Genomic DNA, 15,418 nt, shown 5'->3' with positions numbered 1-15,418 from the left:
CACTTATAATTAATTGATTCCTAAAGTCTCTCCTTAGTTCCTCAAATCATGAACTGTTCTAAGAGTCCTAATTGATTTTAGGCTCTTTTGTCATTATTTCCACTCATGTTCTTATTTATTCGAGAGCACTTACAATTTCCTCCAATTATCTAAATAATTCACTTAAAAGCCTAAATAATGCATTAACTTGAGACTTAGGAAACTACTTCTCTAAAGCTACATGACCCCCTATGTCTACTTAATTACATTGATTTTCTCTTGGGTGAATGCTCCTGCATCAGATGAGGATGTCATTGGGCCTATAATGTTCTCCACTGATCTATAGATTATAGTTATAGTTGTTTTCTGCCACTTTATGAGCAATTACCCAATTAGCATAGTTATTCAAGTAAAACACAAAGGCTCTTAGCTAGACATCTCCCACATAGTGGTTTGTATTCCAAGCTTGATTGTGATGTATAAAAGTGTCATGTTGGTATATTTCACACAACAAGCTCTTCTCTTATTTGTTCTTGCATAATAGGCCTCTAGAAAGGTGTTTGGAGAAGTAATCTCATATGGCTTAATGGTAATTATCACCTTCCTCTGAAACAATATGAGATATTTTCCTACAGGTACCTATTATAGGTAAGGGAGGGTTCCTTGCAGTTGAGTGTGGACTCCATCAACAACACAAGTCAAATATTTTCAATCTCCAATTTATCCACTTTCCTTTGGAGCTTAATTTTTTTTTTTTGTTGAAAATGCAGTGAGAAAATCTCAGTTTGACTTTTCCTTGGTCAAACTAGAGAAAATACAAATTTCTATTTCAGGAGAAATCTTGGAGGTAGTTAACTTAGGTGACATGGCATTTGTCACTCAATTAATTCGAGTTGGGGAAGCTTGAGTTGAGTTCAATATTTTTGATTGCTATTTTTTAGCAATCTGCATAAGTTAATTTGAGTTATTGTCAATTTAAATAATTATAATTGTTAGAAGAACTAGTGGAGGTCAAGTTGTAGAAGTGGAACTTCAACCACACTCAGTGATCAACCAATTAACTAATCAATTAACCCAAAATAATTGTTGCATGCAAAGAATTTGAGTTACCCAGTTGAGATGGAGATTCCAAGGCAGCGTACTATCAACTATAGTATATTCCAATGTGTACAGGTGGTGCACGCAGTCAGAGGAAGGACCCACGGGAATTGTGCAATTCAATAGTGCGAAATTCCTAAATAATAGGGGCCAATTTCCTAAGGAAGTAATGCAAGGAAATAAGAGCTTGGGGGGCTTGAAAATTCGCTAAGTGTTACCCAAAGTTAGTTAGTCAAGCAGAGGGATAGACTATAAACTTGTAGGGTGTGCTCAAGATTGAGAAAGCATATGTATTTCATTTCTATTCTTTGATTAATGAAATATATATAGAAAGGGGTTTTGAGAAATTTCTTTCCCCTAGATAAATATTTGTGCATGCATGATGTTTCCTTGTGCATGTGTATGAGTCTTGTTCTAGATGGTGAATTAACTTTCGTAGATCAGTAGAGTAGCTTCAAGTCTTGTGATTTACTAAATTTCATGAGCAATATTGAATCTACACATTAATTTCTACATGGTGTCGGAGCTGGAATCACCGTAGAGCAGAGATTTCGAAGTTGTCATTGCAGGATGTTCGAATTTGTAGATTAAGGTTGCAAGTTTTCTTCAAGACTGAGAAGATGGCTTTCAATGGAATAAGGCTTCAGTATGCCCTTGAGGGAAGCTCTAATTATGTTGCATGGAAGGATTGCATGGAGACAATACTGGAGGATAATGGGTTGAAGAAATTCATTGATAATGATATTCCGAAACCAACAACATCTAATGCTAAGGATCTGACAGAATGGAAGAAGTGTGTAGCCAAGGAAAGGAGAATCATATTGGAGGGAGTACAAGACCATACTGTCTCAAATATCCACAGGAAAGAGATAAGAAATGACATATTTGTTCTAGAATAGTAGTGACATAGGAAATTGGCACTCAAGGACAAAATTTGAAATATCAAGATGCAAAGGAACAAGACCATTCCATAGTACATAAGCAGGTTCACAAAATGTTGTGATGAACTTGGTCAAGTTGGTGTTACTATAACAGAGGATGGTATGGTGAGCCTAACCCTTATAGGCCTTCCCAAGAGTTGGCACAACTACTAAGATTCGATGATTAGGAGAGAGAAACTACCAAATTGTGAACGCCTATGGTACGATTTATTACAAGAGGAAAAAAGTAGAATACTAGAGATGGGAATTCATCCAAGGGCGAGGATGAAGAAAATTGTGTCTTGGATAGAAAGGAAAATAAAGGGAAAGGGAAGAAATCCCAATCTAAAGAAGAATCTAATCAAGGGAGAAAGAAGAAATACTTATCCAAAATCAATTGCTTTCACTATCATTAATTCGAGCACTATGCCGCGAAGTGTCCACACAAGAAGACAATAAAGAATAATTCAGGAGGAGCAGCGAGTGAAGCCTTGGATTCACAATTCGAGCTTGATTTTACTCTCATTGCATGCATGGCCAACACAGTGATGGGAAGCATGTGGTACCTAGATAACGGTGCTTCATTCCATATGACAGGAATATATATTTTTTTAGTGATTTGGAGGAGAAGGATCTCCATATGAACATTGATATGGGAGATGATGGAAGGTACAATGTGATTGGGATTAGTATAGTTACCTTTCAAAGGAAGTCAGGCTCCCCTCTTAGTCTCAATCATGTGATTTTTGTTTTGGATCTAAAGAAGAATCTCGTCTATATTGCAGTTTTGGAAGACCATGATTATGATGTGATTTTAAAAAAATGAAAGGAATTCTTGAGACGCATAGCCATGTGACAGGTGAAGCAGATCGGGGTTCGTGTGAAGAACCTTTACAAGCTAGATGTGGAGTACTGAGTTGTATTAAGCATAAAGGTAGAGAAGGTGCAGAGCCACGATGTCAGTGAACTTTGACATAAAATTATTGGCCATTTGCATCATGGAACTTTGAAGATCATGAAGCCGATAACTATAAGCCTCCCCAAAGGAGCACTAGAACATCATGACACATGCAAAGGGTGTACCTTGGGGAAGTACCCAAAAGGAACTTTCCATGATTGGGACAACAGAGCACATGTAGTCCTTAAAACGACCAACTCTAATGTTTATGGACCTTCCTCGATAGCCTCCACTGCCAGGCACAAGTATTTGTTCATGTTTATTGATGACTTCTCGCGGAAGTGTCAGATCTTCTTATGCGGAAGAAGGATCAGAGTTTCTCCAAGTTATTAGAGTTCAAGGCACTAGTGAAGAAAGAAATAGGAAAGAAAGTGAAGGCTCTTAGGAGTGATAATGGAGGTGAGTACATGTCGAATGAGTTTAAAACGTTCTATGCAAAATAAGGCATTCAACGAGAGTTGAAAAAACCCTGCAAACCACAAAAAAATTGGGTGGATGAGAGGAAGAACAAAAGCATTGTGGGAGCAACACGACAATGTTGAATGAACAAATCTTACCTTCATACTTATGGGTTGAAGCATGAAACATAGCGGTCTATTTTTAGAACAGAAGTCCTCATCAGATTCTTGGCATGATCACACCAAAGGAGGATTTTTCGGTGAGGAAGTTGGATTTGTCGCACTTCAGGATATTTGGAGTCTCCATATATTGTCATGTCTCCAAAGAATCAAGGAAGAATCTAGAGTCGGCAATAGAGTAGGGGGTATTTGTGGGTTACATAGAAACTCCCCAAAACTACTATGTGTATTTTCCATCCCTCAAAATGACAGCTGTGCGAAGGGATTTCAAATTTGATGAAGATAAAGCCATGTAGTTCTCTTTTGAGAGGGAGTTTCAGATCCCACAGGAGGAGGATATTTTAGCTCCAAAGGAGGAGCCTCAAGATGTTGTGGAGCAGCGACAAGTTGAGGAGCAAGAAGAACCATCCAGATAAGGTAGGAAGAGAACCAAAGAAGCTGAGACACTTGTGCAAGATGCATGGGAGAATGTGGGTTCTCCTTCAAATCAACACAGGCAGAGAAGGTCACCAAATCGGTACACTAGATATATGGCTCTAATGACTGAGTTAGTAGAGACTGAACCATACACTTTCAAGGAATAAGTAGAGAAAATAGTATGGTTGTGCAATGGTGGAGGAATACGAATCCCTTATGAAGAATACTGATTGGGAAGTGGTCCTAAGACCAGTAGACAAATTAGTTGTGGGTTTGAGATGGATCTTCAAGGTGAAGCAAGGAGCAGAAGGAAACATAGAAAAGTACAAGGGCAGATTTGTGGCTAAGGGGTACTCTAAGGTGGAGGAGATTGACTATGAGGAGACCTTTGCTACTGTAGAAAGGTACTCATCCATCCGATCAATCCTTTCTTTGGTTGCATAATTAAGGTAGAAGATCCACTAGATGGATGTGAAAATTACACTCCTTAATGTAGTTATTGAGGAGGAGGTGTATATCGAGAAACCAGAAGGATTGAAGGATTTTGATTGTGAGTCTCATTCTTGTAGACTCAAGTGAGCATTGTATGGTCTCACGCAGGCACCCTGTGCTTGGTACACTAGGATCGATGACTATCTCACCGGTTTGGGTTTCACCAAAAGTGAATCAGATGCAAACTTATATCATATTTTGGTAGAAGGTAAATTGTTTATTATTGTTTTATATGTTAATGAATTGATAGTGAATAGTGATGAGTAGTTGATTAGATATTGCAAGGGGGACCTTGGAAGAGAATTCGAGATGAAGGACATGGGTCTCATGCACTAATTCCTTAAATTGGAAGTATGGCAAGGTGATGGGAATTGTTTGTCTCTCAGGGAAAGTATGCCAACGAGATACTTCAGAGGTTCTACATGGACAAGTGCAAACCCATGGAGACTCCTCTAGCGACCAACTAGAGGAAAGAGGATGCCACTTCAGGTGAGGAAGTGGATGCAACTGTTTACTAGCAGTTGGTGGGTTCACTTATGTATCTTGTGAACAAATGACTAGACATGTGTTATGCACTCAACTAGTTGAGTCAAGCTATGGTTAGGCCAACCAAAATGTTTTGGAGGGGAGCTAAACATGTTATACAGTACCTCATAGGCACTACCTAGTTTGGAATTTTGTACAGTCGAACAGAGGGTGTGAAGTTGTGTGGCTTCACTGATGAAGATTGGGTAGGAAGTCCATCAAACTAGAAGAGTACATCGAGTGGAATTTTTAGTTCTGGGTTCACAACGGTTTCTTGGTACAACAGGAAGAAAATATTAGTGGCACCCAGCTCAACAAAAGCAAAATACATGGCTACAAGTCAAATAGCATGTGAGGCAATCTAGATGAGAAAGATACTTGTTGGCTTGTTTGGTCATATGATGGATCCTATTGTGATTTACTGTGATAGTCATAGTTGTATCAAACTCTCTGAAAATCCTATTTTTCATGATCAATCCAAGCATATTGATATCCGATATCATCATTTGTGAGATTGTGTGCAGAGGCAGATTATGTTGTTGCAGTACTTTCCAACAGAGGAACAAGATACTGATATTTTGACAAAGGCCTTGTCAAGAGGGAATTTTGAGTTCCACACGTGCAGGATAGGGGTGGATGATAATACCTTTCTTGCTAATAGGGAGTGTTGAAAATGCATCAAGAAAATCTTAGCTTGACTTTCCCTTGGTCAAACTATAGAAAATTTGAATTTCTATTTCAGCAAAAATCTTGGAGGTAGTTAACTAAGGTGACATGGAACTTGTCACTCAGTTAATTTAGTTAATTAGAGTTAGGGAAGCTTGAGTTCAGTTTAGTATGTTTGATTGTTAATTTGTAGTAATCTATTTCAGCTAATTTGAGTTATTATTAGTTTAACTAGTTCTAACTATTAAAAGAACTAGTGGAGGTCAAGTTGTGGAAGTGGAAATTCAACCACACTTGATGATCAATTAGTTAACTGATAAATCGACCCAAAAAAATTGTTGCATGCAGAGAATTTGAGTTACCCAGTTGATATGGAGATTCCAAAGCAGTATAGTATTAGTTGTAGCATATTCCAATGTATATATGTGGTGCATGCAGTTAGAGGAAGGACCCTAGGGAATTACGCAATTCAATAGTGGGAAATTCCTAAATAATAGGGGCCAATTTCTGAAGGAAACAATGCAAGGAAATAATATCTTGGAGGGCTTGAAAATTAGCTAAGTGTTCGCTAGAGTCAGTCAGTCAAGCAAAGGGATAGACTATACACTTGCAGGGTGTGCTCAAGCTTAAGCAAGCATATGTGTTTCATCTCTATTCTCTGATTAATACAATATATAGAGTAAGGGGTTTTGAGAAGTTTCTTTCCTCTAGATAAATATATGTTCATGTGTGATGTTTCCTTTTACATGTCTATAATTCTTGTTCTATATGGTGAATTAAATTCCCTAGATCAGTAGAGTAGCTTCAAGTCTTCTGATTTAGTAAATTTCACGAGCAATATTGAATCTACACATTGATTTTCACATTTTCTCTATTTTTTGTTTCACGTCCTTCCTCTAGTCATCCCATTTAGCTCTATGGCCCTCTCAATGTTATGCTTGCTTCTTTGTGTGGCTCCTAATAGCTTGGTGATGCTTCATAATGGGAAACACCCATTCTAAATAGGTTCTCATCATCTCCTTCCATCTTCATGCCTTTTATTTTACCTACACATTTGAAAGGTCTATATGCACAACCTTATCTTCCAATAAACTAGGCTCTATTTGAGTGACTTCTTTTGAAAATTCAATTCTATTAGTTTCTATTTGGATAGCCTCCTCCTGGGTATGGATTTTATCTTTATCTATCTATTTCTAAAATATTACCTCTACGTAGGAATAGTATCTTATTTGTCCCTTATGTAAGGAGATCCACTTCCTAAGAAAGGTAATGATAGGATTGAGTTCCCTTCCAATCCTTTTTATGGAAGTCTTGTCTTTCCTCTTTAGTTTTTTATTTCTCTTGGAAATAAAAGAATTCAAGGGAGTGAAGGAACACTTTTCTTCTTATTTCTAGCCTCGTATACTTAGGATTTGAGCAACAACACTAGTCTTGGGAGTTGCATTTTCTTCTTGCATTTTTTGCTCCCATACTTAGTGTTGCAGCCCTTCCTTACTCTACATTTTCCTCTTGAGTTGCAAAAGAATATTCCTATAAGTTTTCCCTTTCTAGTTCTTGGGTTGAACCAAGGGTTTTATTCTCTTCCTCCTCCATCCTAGGTGGTTCTTTTAGTTCAAGAAGGTCCTTTTCTTCTTCCATTCCCTCACTGATTCTCATGTTCCAGTAGGGGTTACTTTTTTCTCAATCTATGTTGTAACAAGAACTTCTTCTTTAATCTTTGCATAAATAGGAATTTATTCGTCCTTTTCCACCCCTATTTTTTCTTGTGTTGTACTAGGAGTTGTTGATTTTTCTAAATTTATATGTGTTGCAGTAGATGGGGTTGAATCCTCCTTCTTATCATACTTTCTGTCTTCTTTTTGGGAACGTGCACAAATGTAGGTTTCTTGGTCATTCACCCTAATCTCTTTATTAGAGGTCAACTTCCAATGATCTCTAGACCATTGTCATGGATTCCCCTAGCTTCTTCTTCCTACGACTATGTACTAATGAGTATGCCTGCTATAGTAACTTCGAGAGTTTCAACAAATACCTCCTTAGGTGTTGCAATAATTAAGACTTATGGTGAAGTTGCAATAACTACTACTTTTATTAGTGGTGTAGTAAGTGCTTTAGCTTGAAGCCTTGGTGATATCACAATATTTTTCTTGTTGTGACCTTCATTTTGGAGTCCATGCTCCACTGGAAATTTGATAACACAGTGGTGTGAAAGGGTGTCCTTACACTGGATAAACTTCTGAACACTGGTGGCCATTTGCTGGAGTGAATTCCATAAGAAAAAATACATGTTGATCAACATTTGGTGCCTTAAGTGGTCCAAAAGGCTTAAGTGGTGCCAATAGATAACCTCATGGCATCCCTCACATGTGAAGTACAATTGTGAAATTTCTCAGGGTGTTGACATAGACTTCTTATTGCGCACACTTTCGTTTCTCACCAAACCCACTCTTAGTTCAAGAAATTGCTCCATCGACTCTGAATTTGGATTTTTATTGAAATACCACCACTCTCTATCTTTTGGAAGCCCATATACTATAGTTATGTTGTCTTTGTCTACTTGGGCCATCATTCCACCAACACAGATTTGTCATTCTAGAAATTGAATGCAAATTCAAACACAATAGTATCATCATATCCCTATGATCGCTTGACATATCCATTCCATCCGATGGGTTGAAATATTTCCAAAATATTTTCATAATACTATAAAAATAGATTCTATGTTGGCTCTATGTGATTCAATGATACTCCCATCATTTCTTCTCAAAGTTTAAAGTACCGACATGTCATAGGCTTATGGTAATAATAAATTTTATGGCAGGTGGTGCATGTTAAGGTAAGTGGAATCATGTCAATTAATGCCACTCATTGTGTAAAGGAAAGATGTACATTTGTTACATACCATGAGTTGTAATCCTTTTCTAGGTTGGAAGTGTCGCATTTTCACATCCTATACCCATTTATGATGTCACATTGTCCTAAAAAATAGCCAAAATATTTGTTGGCATGGGTGTTGTAGCACACATGCTGTAGCACTAGGTGTTATAGCATGAGGTGTTGCAACACTATTTCAAAATGGTTCCATAGAAACTACTTTGAACCAATATTGCAAAAATGGTCATTGCATTGGCTTGGCCAGAAGGTTAGAGGTAGGGTCCACTCATTTGAAAGGTATTGTAGCAACCATGTTAGTTTTATCCTATGGAAGGTGTTGTAGCAACTACCTCCTTAAGAATAAAAAGAGTGTCTTAGAATGCCACGGAGGAGGAAAAGAGACACCCCTATAATTTGTTCATCAAAAGATCACATTAAGAGTGGGGTAAATACGTGTGATATAAATTTCACCATTTTACAACTTTTCATAATAAACCAATCACATAGGGTGAATGCATGAAGATGGGTTACACTTTTGGGTCAAATGTGGCAATGAAATTTCAGGTTTTCCCTATTTTATTTAATTGCAACCCTCAAACTTCATATAAGAATTATGAATTTTGATTCAGAGTAAATAGACAATATGTGGAGAATTATACTTTTGTCCTAAAGATATTTTTTGCAAAGAAATTAGTATCATATAATCTCTCAATTTTCCATTAAATGCAATACTTATCCTTGCAAATTTTCACAAAACTTAAGAGGCATGGATGCGTTCACGTGGCATAACTTAGTATAAAATGTGTAATTTGAAAAAAGTATATATATGAGCATGATCTACATGGAGAGAACTAAGTTTTTCATATTAAAAATTTATTTTTTTATGAAAAAATATATTTTTTTAATTATTTTTTGATGTTGGTGAAGTAATATTTCAATTACATTTTGGAGACACGTGTTCACATAAGAGTACCCTTTTAAAGAGGACTCGTAAACGAAGATAGTGGTATTTAAAAAAAATAAATCATTATGTATATTTTATGTTATTTCTTTTTTATTTAGTCCTTTTGAAACTCTCCAATCAAATTTCAAGCATTATGTTTAAATGAAAATATGAAAAATATCATATGAATTCGAAAGTGTCAAATTCATATGCCATTGGATAGAGGATTCTTTCACGAATCCAACATGATCAACTCCATAACTTAAGGATAAATGCCTTAAATATGCTAGGTTACAAAATGGGGTTTCAGAGAAATTTGAAAAAGGGGTGTTGAAGCTGGACCTTGGGAGCTCGATAGAGCACTCCGAAAGCTCGATCGAGCACATGCTCGATCAAGCGCTTATATTCAAAATTTAAATTGCTCAATTGATCCATATAAGTGCTTCACCAGTGACGCGATTGAGCCATAGGCGTGATCAAGCCATTAAAAGGTTAACCACTGGCAACCGCCTACCAAATTTTATTAATGTTATTAATGAAAAATGTTATAGCTCAAGGGCCCAGTTAATCTTATAGCTTTATCAAGCCTTTGCTGTCAACCCAAAAAAATGTAGTCTATAAATTCAGATGTAGAAAAAAACCATCAAACATTCATTCATAGAGAAATATCAGAGCATGAACATTACACAAGAATTCACAAAAAACATGGGAAATTGGAGATTTGAATCTAGAAAAGGAAATAAATTTCCATCCATAAAGGAAATGGAAGAAAAAGCTAGAGAAAGGACGAGAAACATATGTCAGACATTAAGAGAACAAGAAGGTCATGCAATTCAAGAAATTCATGCAAATATAGGTAATTCAAATTGTCTCACTTCTCATATTACTTGCTCCATATTGTATGGATTGGGAAATATGATTGAAAAAAAAAAACAAATGGAGAATGAAACAATAAAACTAAGATAAAATAAGCTTTGAAGGTAATACAATGTAGTTAAAAAATAAGATGTAACAACAACTAAAGAAAACCACTTGAAACGATGAAAATTATTGAAAACCACTTGAAACCATGAAAGTTATTGAAAACCCACTTGAAACCATGCAAATTATTGAAAACCACTTGAAACCATGCAATTTGTTGAAAACGACATGAAACCATGGTTTATTGGAATTTTCTGAAACCACGTGAATTCATGCAAATTATGAACCACCTTCAAATTGTAATGGTTTAGGATAACCCAAAAAAAATAAGGATGTGATTTAACCAAAAAAACCATTGGAACATAATTTCCATATATCATTTACATGAATTAAAATTCATGGCAGTTTATTTACAAGAGGGATTAACAAAAATGGTTGTCACATAGGTTCTCCAAAACCTATAAACATTAGTTTGATTAATGTTTGATATCCTTGTAGGAGTTAAAAGAGAGAAAATGTGTCAAGATCTAGAAGGAGCAAGAATATCCCTACTTCCAATGTGCATGAATTGAGAAGACATTCTTTGTTAAACATATATAACAACATTAAATTTTCATAACATTCATCATCATATATAACATTTAATGGTTCCTTTAATCCTAAATGATGATCCCTACCTTTGAAAACCTCACAAGTTTCTTCTTTCAATTCTCACATGAAGGTTATGATAATTTTTTAAAGAGAACAAGATTTTTAAAGACATACAAAGTGTAGTGTAGATTCGTGCTTGCACAAAAAGGAGTGTATTATTGCATATAACTATAATGCTCCATGGAAGTCTCATGTGATTAATAAATATTAAATTCATAAATAATAAATGTAAAAGGAATAAATTAACATGCATGTGTTGATGGTATGGTAGAAATATTTACAATGTTAATCTTCTTACACTGTGGCAATCTAATGTCCATTGTGAAATATGGTTCAAAATTTAAAAAGAGTAGTTCCTTATTTTAAACTTTTCAAGATTTGATGAAAATAATTGAAAACGTAAAAGACATTGGATATCCATCTTTTAACATGCATAAAAAAGGTTCCTTGTAGAAACATATCATTTTAAAATCCTCTTACCCCTCATAGTTCCCACTTGATTTTTGTGCTAAAATTTCCATGTACATTCTCCCGAAAAACACTCAAATCATTTGTGCTCTTCTTCACAACAAATTATAACAATGTACATTAATTGTTGATAAGACATTGAAGCATCTTCCTTGTTCTCTAACCACTAAAACCTCTATCTCTTGATTTATTTTTTATTCCTTATCAACAATTTCATTGTCCTTTTATACTTCTCATCCCACATTTCTTCCACTTTTTATTTTGAATTGTGAAATTCTCTGTAGTTATGATAAGTTATTCCTTTAAGAAAGTTTTTCTTACTTTGTTGAATTGAGGCTTCTGTGATCCATATCAAGTTTAAGAGAAATTCTTCGGCATAAATCACAGGATAAATCATTTGTCGACGCGTTTCGAACCAACTAGTGTGGTTCATCGTCAGGACAAGTTGAAGAGACAGATCCAGCTTAGCATGTTAAATAGTTTGAGCAGAGCCTCCAACGACTATCTCGAATAACGGCTACTTTTGACTTTAGGACCAGAGTCAAAATTATTACAAATTAATGGAAATTAGTTATATTAGGTGACCAATAAAAATATATAAAATAATTTAAATGGTGTTTAAGTTTAGTTAAAAAGGGTATTGTTTGTTAATAAAAATTATCAATTAGCTAGTATTAAAAAGGAATAAGTTATATACAGGACCTTTCCTTATAATATATATATATATATATATATATATATATATATATATATATATATATATATATATATAGATATATATATATATATATAGATATAAAAGCTAGTTAGAGCTAATAAAAATAATGGAATGAGAAAATTAAGTTAACCTTTAAATTAATAATAATAATAATAATAATAAATAAATAAATAAATAATACTAATAATAATAAAAATAATAAAAAATAAAAATAAAAATAAGAATAAGAAAATAAATAAATAAATTAAAAATAAAATAAATAAATAAATGAATGAATGAATAAATAAATAATAAATAAAAAAAATAAAACTAATAATAATAATAATAATAAATATATAGTTTAATTAAGAAAGTTCTAAAAGGTATTAATATTGAAAAAAATAAAAAATAAATAATAATAATAATAATAATAATAATAATAATAATAATAATAATAATAGAATAGGAAAAACTATCAATAAATAAATAAATAAATAAATTTTACCAAGCCAAAAGGAGAAACCCTAGGAAGAAGACAAAGGTCCGCGAAAAAAAGGGGGAAACATCGAAAGCTAGAAAAAGCAAGACTAGGAAGAAAGGGCAGGGATCCAGTAGCTACTGATCTTCCAGCTGTCATCTCTATTGAGATTGCTCGGCCTTCTTTCAATTTCAATAGCTTCCCTGAATTTACGATGATGGAACTGCGCAACCTTGGCAATAACTTTGGCCTCCTCAATACACACCTGATGCTTGGTCTTTTCCGCATGCTCTGCTAACGCTGAAGACTTGGTTCTCCCATGTCTTAGGTCAGCTACATGTTCACTGATCCTTTGCTGGATGGAGCGCCCTGTTTCCCCGATATAGGGGGTCCCACAAGAACACGGGATCAAGTAGACACCCTTCATATCTTTAGGATCAATGGGATCTTTCACCGATCGGAGGGATTTGCGAATAGTGTTGAGGGGCCTGAAGGTTGAGGGAATATCATACTTCTTAAGGATTCGAGCAATCTTGTCCGTGGTTCCCTGGACATAGGGAAGATGGACACCTAGCCGGCGCTCTTTAGGTTCTTTATTGATTAACGAGTTTCTAGAGGCTTTAAGGAAAGCCTTCTGACCTAGGTGCCTACTATAGCCATTCTCCACAAAGACATTAAGGAGATGGGATTTCTCCTTATCAAAGCTGTCCCTATCAGAAATCTTAAGGGCATGAGTGGCGAGGGTGTTAAGAACACCCAACTTTTGAGCAGGGAAATGATGGGAATCGGCATGAAGATACTGCTCAGTATGCGTTTTCTTCTGGAATACTGAGTGGGAAAGAGAACCGTCCTTATTCTTCGATATAAGAATATCCAAGAAAGGGAGGCAACCAATGACCTCTTTTTCCATGGTGAACTTAATGACCGAGGATTGACTATTGAGGCGGTTGAAGAAGAGATCCAACTCTTCTAGGCCATGGGACCAGATGACGTTAATGTCATCTACATACCTTTTCCACAGCTTGGGAAGGAGACGAGCCGAGGCTAAAGCTTTGGCTTTGAAATCTTCCATAAAAAGATTCGCAACAATAGAGGATAGGGGTGAGCCCATGGCAACACCACAGGTCTGCTCAAAGAACTCACCCTCTTTTTCTTACTTTGTTTTCTAATAATTTTAGTACATGTTTTAAACGCTAAATGATATGGTGCTTCTAATGAAGAAATTTTTTTCCAACTAACTTGATTTTGTATAACAGGCTTTCAAATATTAACACACTCAAAAACTAGTTGAATAGGTTCCTTATTGTATCATGGAGTGTGTATTTATGCATTGTATGGTTTTTTAGTCACAATTTATCTTATAGTTGATTAAATTTGTATAAATTTATAGATATAGATTTTGTTTTATCTCATGAAATAAATTTGGCCCTTCAATTTGGTAATCACTAGTTTGATTTTTCAATAATCTCCCATTCTCTCAAATTCAAAAGATTCGCCATATCATTAAGTTCTATAAGTAATAATTCACTCTGAAATATGCATTTATAAGTTTCCTATATAAGAATTTAAACTTAATTCCTATATAAGAATTTAAACTTAATTTCTATTAGTCTTTAGTTCAACAACCTTGAAAATTATTATAAAAATAAGTAGATTTAAATAATTGACATTGGATTTAAACTATAATACCATCCTTGTTACAGTAGGGATCACTTTTAGTTTGGGATTTATATAGTCTTTTGAAGAAATAAAAAATTGTTGCTAAGAAAAGTAAATTTGAAAAAGGTCTTGAAATGCTTTACTTGGTAAATGTGACTTGTTGCAAAACCAAACCAAGCTTCAAAACTAGATTCACTAGTAAAATTTTGGGGTTATATCTAACAATAGATCACTTTTATCACACACCCTTCAATCCTATGCCCAAATGGTTTTAAGTTTTTTCATTTCTTAAACATGTGTTGGGGGGAGAGTGAAGAGAGATTATTGCTTGTGGGACTAGATTACTTGGGGAATAGGTATATATTGACAATTTACTCTCCAATTCCTTTAATTTTATTCTTAACACTTATTCTTTTTAAATCATTTTTCTCTTTCCTTTTGTTCTGACAATCCCTTCTAGTTGACATTGGATTTTAATTCAAATGTTTGGTGAATGAGATGTATGAACAAAAATATAACTCGACCTTTGTTGTAGAAATCACTTTTAGTTTATAATTTATATAATCTCTTGAAGAAATGAAAATTTTTTGCTAAGAAGAACTAATTTTGAGAAAGGTCAAATGCTTGACTTAGTAAATGGAGAAATGGAGAAATTTTGTTTTTTTGTTTTTTGTTTTACATTATTGAATGAATAAAGAAATCCCAATTTTTTTAGTAGTATGATACATTTTCTTGAAATAATTGATTAAATACAATAATTTTATATAAAGAAGATTAAAATATAAATTAAAAAAATTGAATTATTATATTGGAAAAACTCTAAAAATAAATTATTTTATAAAAATTGATAATATTGTAATTTATCAGCCATTTAAAAAAATAGAAATATATCTAACCACAGATTATAACTACATAATACATATTTCAAATGACAATTTTTAAGCACTTAAATTATAATATATCATTAAACTTTATATATAATTAATTAATACTTTTTTCTAACATAACTTCATGATTTAACATAAAAGATAAATTTATTTTTTATCATTAAAATTATATATAAATGAATTATTTTTCATTGTTAACATGGGATC

This window comes from Pinus tabuliformis, chromosome 7 (assembly GCF_031772625.1).
Source record: "Pinus tabuliformis cultivar Carrire ecotype Pingquan chromosome 7, CPIR1, whole genome shotgun sequence".
Classification (NCBI taxonomy): domain Eukaryota; kingdom Viridiplantae; phylum Streptophyta; class Pinopsida; order Pinales; family Pinaceae; genus Pinus; species Pinus tabuliformis.
Note: the sequence above shows the minus strand (reverse complement) of the source record.